The sequence below is a fragment of the Diorhabda sublineata genome, chromosome 6 (genome assembly GCF_026230105.1).
Source record: "Diorhabda sublineata isolate icDioSubl1.1 chromosome 6, icDioSubl1.1, whole genome shotgun sequence".
NCBI lineage: Eukaryota > Metazoa > Arthropoda > Insecta > Coleoptera > Chrysomelidae > Diorhabda > Diorhabda sublineata.
Window position 1 is genome coordinate 29,789,410 of NC_079479.1, and position 9,248 is coordinate 29,798,657.

The following is a 9,248-nucleotide window of genomic DNA, read 5'->3' on the forward strand; positions in this document are numbered from 1 at the left end:
CTCTGAGAATTTATATTGGTAAAAGGGTTGAAAATTTATTATTCGTTGTATTGTTTCGCAAATCGAGACGTTCAGTTTCCTTTGGCTTCACTTGACGAATACATTAACGGTTAATGAATGAAAACTTATTTTTCTTTGAATAACAGGATGGTTATTGTTGTAGTATTGCCAAAAAGCTGAAAGTGCGGTTTTTTTACTCGAAGACGTTTGATTTGAGCTCTGGGAACACAATGTAGTATCTCTAAATTATAATTTAATATATTTCAATGGAAATAAGACTTCTAGAATGGATTCCTTAATTACATTACTTTCTTCACTTCGCTCCGTTGTTTGTTTATTTGTGATTCTAAAGTTTCGCAACATACTTTAGTTTAAATGTTGAGGTATCTTTTAACACCCCATAATCTCATCTATCTCAAAACAATTACTGAAAGCAGATGTAGTTTTTGTTCCTATTTTGAATAAAAAAGCGTTTTAGACACCATAACTAGAGAGTTAAATAAAGAGAATATTTAAAAATTTATTATCATTGCTATATATGGACTGGATTAAGTTCGAATTGGACAATCTAAGGGTTTCACTAAAACTAATTGACGTGAGAAAATTATCTGAATAGAATTATTGGCAAAAGAGAACGCTTTATTGCAGGACACTGACAGGAACAAGTTGATTACTTATCTAGGATTTAATTTAGTTGTGTTTAACTTTATTAGATTAAAAACTTAGTTGAAATAAGTACGAATTTCCAATCAATTTTTAAGAAAAAGCTGCCCTTTGTTTAACTCGATTAAATTTATGGTTTAGGAGATATGTAGATTTCTAGATCGTTGTACATGCCAAGGAAACCGTTCGCCATGAAGAAACATTCTGAAGAAAATTATCATAAATTATAAAATTATTTATTGAAAATACCAACAGAAAGTTTTGAAACACAATTAGAAATTTGTAATTGAACTACATACTGTTGAACATTTTGTTACATATGGAAAAAATTGATATGTATAAAAATTAAGTTGGTTAGCCTACAACTTTACAAATAAAAACAAAATAAAACTATATAAAATGTTAAAAGTGGAGGCACCTTGCGCTTTTACACACTTCTGGTGTCTACGGAGGGTACTTCCAATATTTTGCCTCATAGCGTAACAATAGAAGTTTATTCCATCGATCATTTCGTTTCTTGTATTTACTAGAGCTGCATATTCCAAGTTTTTAAGTAAAAATTATTTACATATATATATATATATATATATATATATATATATATATATATATATATATAAATTATACATATAGTGAATTGTTAATTGAGATTTAAAATATTTTTAGAGATTTACATCCAAGTAAAATACTTTTACAGGTTTTTGTTAAACATGTCTTTAATATTCATTCATTTTGTAAGCATTACTTAAGTAAGCTATGAGAAGTATGAAAACAACAGAGAACAAAGTCTTTTTATTACACAAAAAACTAGATACTGGAGTTACGTTGTCAAAGGCAGCGTGAGATGATTCCTCCCGTCGTTCAGGGCTAGCTAAAAATTCCTTAGGAATGACAGGCTTATCTTTCCGTAAAATTGTCAATCCTTTCTTGTTCAAAACATCTACAGACTCAATGGAGGTGAACATGTAATATTCCTATTCCTAGCTCTACACTGGCTTGTAATGACAGACGACTGTTTTTATAGCTGTAAGTCAGTGTTTGCTGTATTCTATCTTTTGTAACACTAGTTTTATAATATCTTATGATACTTACAAATGAACTCCGTAAGCTGAAGGTAGTGATGGAAATTTATTTCCGTTATGGATCAGTACAGCCCTTAAACTCGACTTTGAGGAATCAATGAAGAGTCTCTATTCCTCTGACCTATGTTTATAACCTAGTATTAACTTCCACTGTTTCAGTATTGAACTTAATACTTCAGCTTTTCCTTTTGGGCAAATTCAAAGCTACAATTGGTTAAAAAATGCGGTGCTTGAGGACTGACAGAAGCTGTAAATTCTGTTTCAATTTCTTTGTCTTCAGACTGCAAGAAATTTCTTCAACACGATAAACTGGAGAAGGCACGGGAACTTCTTCCGAATAAAGAATTGTTTTTGTTACAGAACGCTTCGATTTCCTCGATCTCGGTCAAGCAAAATTAACCGTCTCTTGTGTGATTGGTAGATTCTCCTCATATCATTGGTTTTACCAAAAGGCATTCCTGAATGTGGTCCATTTACCCAACCGGTCAAGCTTCTGTGACATGAGATACAACAGATGTGTGGCACCCAATGTTTATCCTGGTTGCGCACATCCAGGTTGAAATATGCACGACAGCATTTCTTAATTAAAAATTCAAAAGTTTTTTTGTGAAAAACCAACACCATCGGAGTCTTTTCTAGTGGAGATGTTAGCTTCGTAGAGATACTGGAATCATACAAACATTGCAGGTTTTTACGATGTCCATGTTCACTGTTTGACTGACTGCGGACAGGAGACTGATTCAGATTGGTGTATTAGGAAGGCGAGTAGGTGGTACTCAGGGGAGGTGCTGTTTCCGTGGAGCAATGTTGCCACTACAAATAGGTAATTTTTCCTCCGATCTCATAGACCGGTATTTCGCTTAATGATGTAAGGTTATTTCATAACAAAAATGTCGGTAAATTATTTCCGCGAACTTGAATAGTGCCTAATTATATGTCCTTATTAATTCCATAAATTGTACAAGTTTGTGATTAAAAGGAAGAAGTAATTCGTTCGAATTTTCTTTCAAATAACTTGCTTTCTAATCCTGAAAATAATAACATGATGTCATCCTAAGAACAAAGAACGAGTCCGATAGCTTGAGTCGAATTAATTTAGCACCTCGTTATAAATTCACGAAATTAAATATTTGACCTCGGTAATTTATTTGCTCGTTAAATCATCGCTAAAGGGTATCTGCTTGCATTGTTTATTTTTGATTAGAATACTGCTATTGCGGAAATGATATACATTTTTTTCTTAATTATTAATTTTCTTAGCAGCTAACAGAAATAAAAACGTGAATAATCTATTTATATCAATTTAATGATAAATATTTCTTTTAGGAAAAACATCAATATACCAGTTTAAAATATTTTTAATATTCACTCTATAACCTTTGAATATTACCGTGAAAGGAAATGTTCTAGATTCGGTGCTTAGTAGAAATGTAGCTTTAGATTATAATCCAGTCAAAATAGACAAAAATAAGTCATAACTTAGCCAAAATTCGCATAGAGCTGAAAATTGAAAGAGACGTTGAATATATCATTATAAATGAAATGTCAAAAGTCCCCTTCGATCCTAATTGTGCAAAAATTTTATTCAAGATCAAAATTAAGGTTTTTTCCATTTTTCTCGAAAACAGTAAGTATTATCGTGAAAGTAGGTCGGACAAAAGTTGTAGATCATACAATTTTCTACAAAAATGATCCAGTAACTTTTTCTCTTTCGAGTCACCATTCGTGAGATATCACGATTTTAATCAATAGAAAATTCATATTTTACATAATATGCACTAAAATGCAGCCTGTATACGTTACCGGACTTTAAATATAAATGAAAATACTCACAATAAGTCTCGCTTCATTTTAATGCTATGTGAAGAATTTGCAGCTGCTAGTATTTCAATAAAACAAGGTGATAATGATGCTGATGTCCTTATAATTTAAATAGCAATAGAAGAAAGGAAAAGTTCATATACAACTGTGGTTGTTGGGGAAGATGTTGATTTGTTGATATTACTGACTTCACGGATTCCAAATGATGAAATTATTTATTTTTTTAAACCTGGGAAAGCTCAATTACAATCAACAATATATTCATCACAAAGTCTGACTGCATATCCGAAATGTCAAGCGCATATTTTATTTTAACATGCAATAACTGGTTGCTATACTACATCGGCAATTTTTAAAAGAAGTAAAACATCAGTATTTAAATTGTTTGGAAAACGTAATGATTTAATTCATTGCGCAGAAGTATTTACAAAGATTGACTCTTCTCTACACGACATCGTTACAAATGGAATTCTTTTTTTTCTTGCAATATATGGTGCTCCAAAAAAATTGATTCCCTAGACAAATATAGATATTCGAAGTTTGTAAAATCTGCATGGAACAATAAAACAGTCGAGTTGTCTTGTCTGCCTCCAACATCTGTTTCTGCCTTTCAGCACTTCCACCGTTCAAGTGTGGCTAGACAATGAGCTGGACCCAGAAGCATTGGGTTGAAAATTAACAGATAATTATTTGGAGGCAATTCAAACTTTACTCCCGCCTGCTCCAGAAAAACTACTCAATACTGTTTTTTGTAAATGCAAGACGGATTGTAGTAAAAATTGTGGTTGTCAAAAAGTGGGATTATTTTGTTAGCCAGTATGCATCAATTGTCAGGGTCAGACTTGCTCCAAATTGAGACAAATACAACAGATGAAGATATTTATGATATTAATGAAGAGACTATTGATGCAACCCTTTTCTTAGAACAGCGAACAGAAATTCTGCAAGAAGAAGAGAATGAAGACGAAGACATAATTGTCGAAGTAGAATTAGACAATAATCTTATATAATGACATGTAGAAAAAAACAACCTATTCCACTTTAATCACTAGCAATATTACTATTCTTTCAATTAATAGGATACGATCCGATCAAACTTTCTTTATTACAATAGATCGTGGGGTATACATACTGGGAAAATCACGTTAAAAAAAATGCTCCAAGTACATTACCTCATAGGTGGTGCGGAAATGTGTGCATATTATGTAAAATATGAATTTTCTAATGATGAAAACCGCGATATCTCACAAATGGTGAGTCGTAAGAGAAAAAGTTACTGGATCATTTTTGTAGAAAATTGTATGATCTACAACTTTTGTCCGACCTACTTTCACGATAATACTTACTGTTTTCGATAAAAATGGAAAAAACCTTAATTTTGTACTTTTGACCTTGAATAAAATTTTTTGCAGAAGTAGGATCGAAGGAGACTTTTGACATTTTATTTATATTGATGTATTTAATGTATCTATCAATTTTCAGATCTATGCGAATTTTTCCTAAGTCAAATGTCTATTTTGACTGGACTATTAAGTGGAACTGTTACTGAAGATACGTAGGTGGTGCCAATTTTATACAAAAGAATTTGTTCCAATATGTTTGAGTCACTTTTATCCTAAAAAATTTTTTCCAGTGTTAAGTTGAGCTGAATAGAAGCAACGTTGAATGTAATAGTTCTACAAAGTCTATAATCCTTTAGAGTTTTCTCATTTCTCACTTTTAACGAATGAATAATTATTTGCATAAAAAATCTTGAAATCAATGATTAGTTTGAAATAAATTTATTCTGTATCTTTCAGATACAGAGTGTTAAAGATGTATTAAAGTAGATTCAGGTGACGCGTGTAATGGATTGTAAACCTCCTACGTTAGATTTTCCTAATTATGGAGCAATAACTAATTTTGCGAGATTCAAAATGTGCTATTCTATATTTATTCGTTATGAAATTCGAGAATACATTCTTATCACGTTTTGTGTCAATGCACGTCACTGTTATAACGAGAGACTTCGGTGTTGCTTTACTGCTATAGTGAGGGAATGAAAATCCACTTAGTTGGTTGGTTTTGGCGGAGCGGGAAGCAATCAGACCTGCTCCAATTACAGTAATTTACTGCTAAAACTGGCCACTACTACTATCACCGTATACCGGAATCTTCGTTCTCGGATATTGATAATTAGAACATCTGTAATGAACACACACACACAGACACAGCAAAAATTGATTAACTGGTATCTTGAGATAAGTTAGTCGTTGAAATAGACTTTTGTATGAAGAAGTGAAGTAAACTTTTTTGTTTATAAAATATAAACTATTGATTTTTAATTGTTTCTTAGTAATTTGTTAGACTCTTAGACCGTTTCACATGTCTCCTATATTCGGAGTCGGGAGTGTATCTACAGATCAACAGTAATCCGCAAGCATTAATAGTTCCCATTTTCTTTGGTAGCGCTTTTTAAATGTGGCTATATCTTGATGAAAGCGCTCTCTACTCTTGTTCACTAAAAGTACCCATATTTTTCGGAAAAAAACTTTAGTTGGGACAAAAAAAGGTGTATTTTCAAAGACATCTAGGATTCCAATTTATAATATACATTGAGCATTTTTTGATGAGGCCAGAATATTGAGGAGACCTTTAGATGGACAATTTTTTAGTAACTTTGATAAACGCCATCCTAGTCTCTTTTTCTTTTCCATATGAGGTGGTAATGAATCCCGGATAATGACAGACGACTGTTTTTATAGCTGTATTCTATCTTTTCTAACACTAGTTTTATAATGTCTTATGATACTTACAAATGAGCTCCGTAAGCTGAAGGTAGTGATGGAAATTTCAATGAAGAGTCTCCATTCCTCTGACCTATGTTTATAACCTAGTATTAACTTCCACTGTTTCAGTCTTGAACTTAATACTTCAGCTTTTCCTATGGGCAGATTCTAAACTCCAATTGGTAAACAAATGCGGTGCTTGAGGGATGACAGAAGCTGTAAATTCTGTTTCAATTTCTTCGTTTTCAGACTGCAAGAAATTTCTTCAACACGATAAACTGGAGAAGGCACGGGAACTTCTTCCGAATAAAGAATTGTTTTTGTTACAGAACGCTTCGATTTCTTCGATACCGGTCAAGCAAAATTGACCGTCGCTTATGTGATTGGTAGATTCTCGCCATATCGCTAGAATACCAAAGGGCATTCCTGAATGTTGTCTATTTAACCAACCGGTTAAGTTTCTGTTATATGAGATACAACAGATGTGTGGCACCTAATATTTATCCTGGTTGCGTATATCCAGGTTGAAATATGCACGACAGCACTTCTTAATTAAAGGTTCAATAATCTTTTTTTGGCTTTAAAGTGTATATTCACTGCATATAAAATAAAATAAGTCGGGAGAATTAACACATTTTCGTGACATTTTACATGATTCATCAGTCAACTAACTTTAAAAGGTGACTTCGCGAAAATTCAACAGAAAACATTTTTGTATTAATTCTTGAGGCGCGATAAAAAAAATGCATATAAGATTCTGTTAGAGTAAATTTGAGTATTGCCTATTAATTTATTAATATTGAAATTCGGCGGAATAATATTTTTCAATATTTATGTCCAAAGTGACGTTGAAATTAAATAATAATAAAGTATTTTGGTACAAGTAGGTGGTGTGAGGCTGCTATGCAATGACCATTATTTTTATAAATATTAATGTCGCCATTTTGTGCAGTTATATATTTATATATTATTGTATATTATACATACGAAAACTGGCTATTAAATAACGAGACTGGTTACGAAAAAAGGTTTTATTAAAAAAATTATTCTACATTCTAATGCTCCCCTTCCCTCACCTCACAGCTTTCCATATGTTTTTTCCATTGATCGAAGCAGTGTTGGAAGTCTTTGGTGAGGGCCTTTAGGAGTTCTGCCGCTTTTTGTTTTACCGCTTCCATCAACTCAAACGGGCCCCTTTTAAAGCAAAATTTATGGATAGAGAGTTAATGCAAGAAATACTTCTGTATTTTGCTGAATTATAAAAGAAGAACAAGTCGTCGTTCCCATGGGCTTATAGCAAAAGCCTAGATAAATTTGATAAAAAAAGCAATAGGTCATCTATTTCTTTTAATGGAAGCAAATAATTAAAAACTGGATTTCAAACTATTTTGTTAGTGTTTTCCACATGTGCATTGATATGAAAAGGAACGGCACGAACGGGGAAAATTGAAGATGCAGATTACAACGAGGCTCTTATACTCAGTATACTTTTTCAGGTAAATTTTCAAACTACCAGTTGGTAAATGTACCAGAAGAGAAATTGGTATGAGTGAGTTGGATGCTGTGAGCAAACAAATTGGTAGGTTTCTAAAAATAAAAAATTCCTAACCTTACATGGGTAAATAATTTCGGAGATCACCGGCAACAATTTATATGAGCGAGGTGATAACATTGCATATGTGAAATAACTATGAAGAAGGAAATCAACCGCAATTGACGAAGTATATATTGAAGACAACATAACCGAGTTTCACTTGCAGGTAAGTTTTTCATCCGACGAGATATCGGACACGTAAACGCCTATATTGATGAGAGAGCCTGCAATTATTATTTGGAAGGGTTCGAAAGGTTTTTATACTTAATGTATATACTTGAAAAAACTGTGGAAAAAATAGAAATAATAATTGAAAAAAGTATTATTTTCTTGTTAGATTGAAAACGTTTCAGAAAACCCTTGTATATTGCCGAAAAAATCAATACACTTAATCCCTGAAAATTATTTGTATACGCTGTATACCAGTTTATAAATGTTCTATATACATTATAAGCGCCTGACACAGATTTTGATGGGGAAGGTTTCGGTAAATGTAATGGCTGGCTGGATGCATAAATTGCACGAGAGGTTTAACGCATTTCACCTGATTTAGTACCTAAAATGCATATCCTGATAGTCCCGCATTTTTACACGTCTCGTAATCTTCCCGTTTTCACCGAAATACGATTTAGATTCTCGATTTCGGTAATTGCCGGAAATGAAATATTGGCGACTTCACCTGCCTCGAATGACACGTGTGTGTTGATTTGTATATCGATGAAAGGGGAGTACGTAAACAGTCATAAATGTAAATGTTCGATTTTATAACTTTTTTCGCAAAAAAACGTTGTGTTTTTCAAAATACTGTCAATTACTACTAATATATTTGTCCTACAAGTGCTTGCATTATTCCATTTTTTATAGACATCTGTAGAAAAGGCTGACAGCTCCTTCCTTCTTTTTCTTTCACCTCTAGATTACTGTAGAACGGGTGTTCTCTCATGCCTCTTTTTATTCGTGGAAATAAGAAAAAGTAACATGATATTACTATTGAATCTTAAGATGACAAAGATAGCTCAGATTAAAATCGTTCCCCTTCATCTACTTACACTTTTTATATTTAACAAGAATAATTATCCTTTCAAAAAACTACTACTCGATACCTCTGACAAAGAGTGCATCCTTCTATCTTTTATTTGTGAGTGACGATTTCCCCTCGTACGCGAGAACTTTACTCTACGGTAATTCTTTGTAAAAATGCATTTCAAGTTATGTGCTGCTTTTGTTGAAGATCTTTTGTAATAGTTTCACTTTACTGCTAGTATGCGAGGATTTTGCAAGAAGATTTAACTGCAAATGTGTTTGCAAAACAGTTATTAG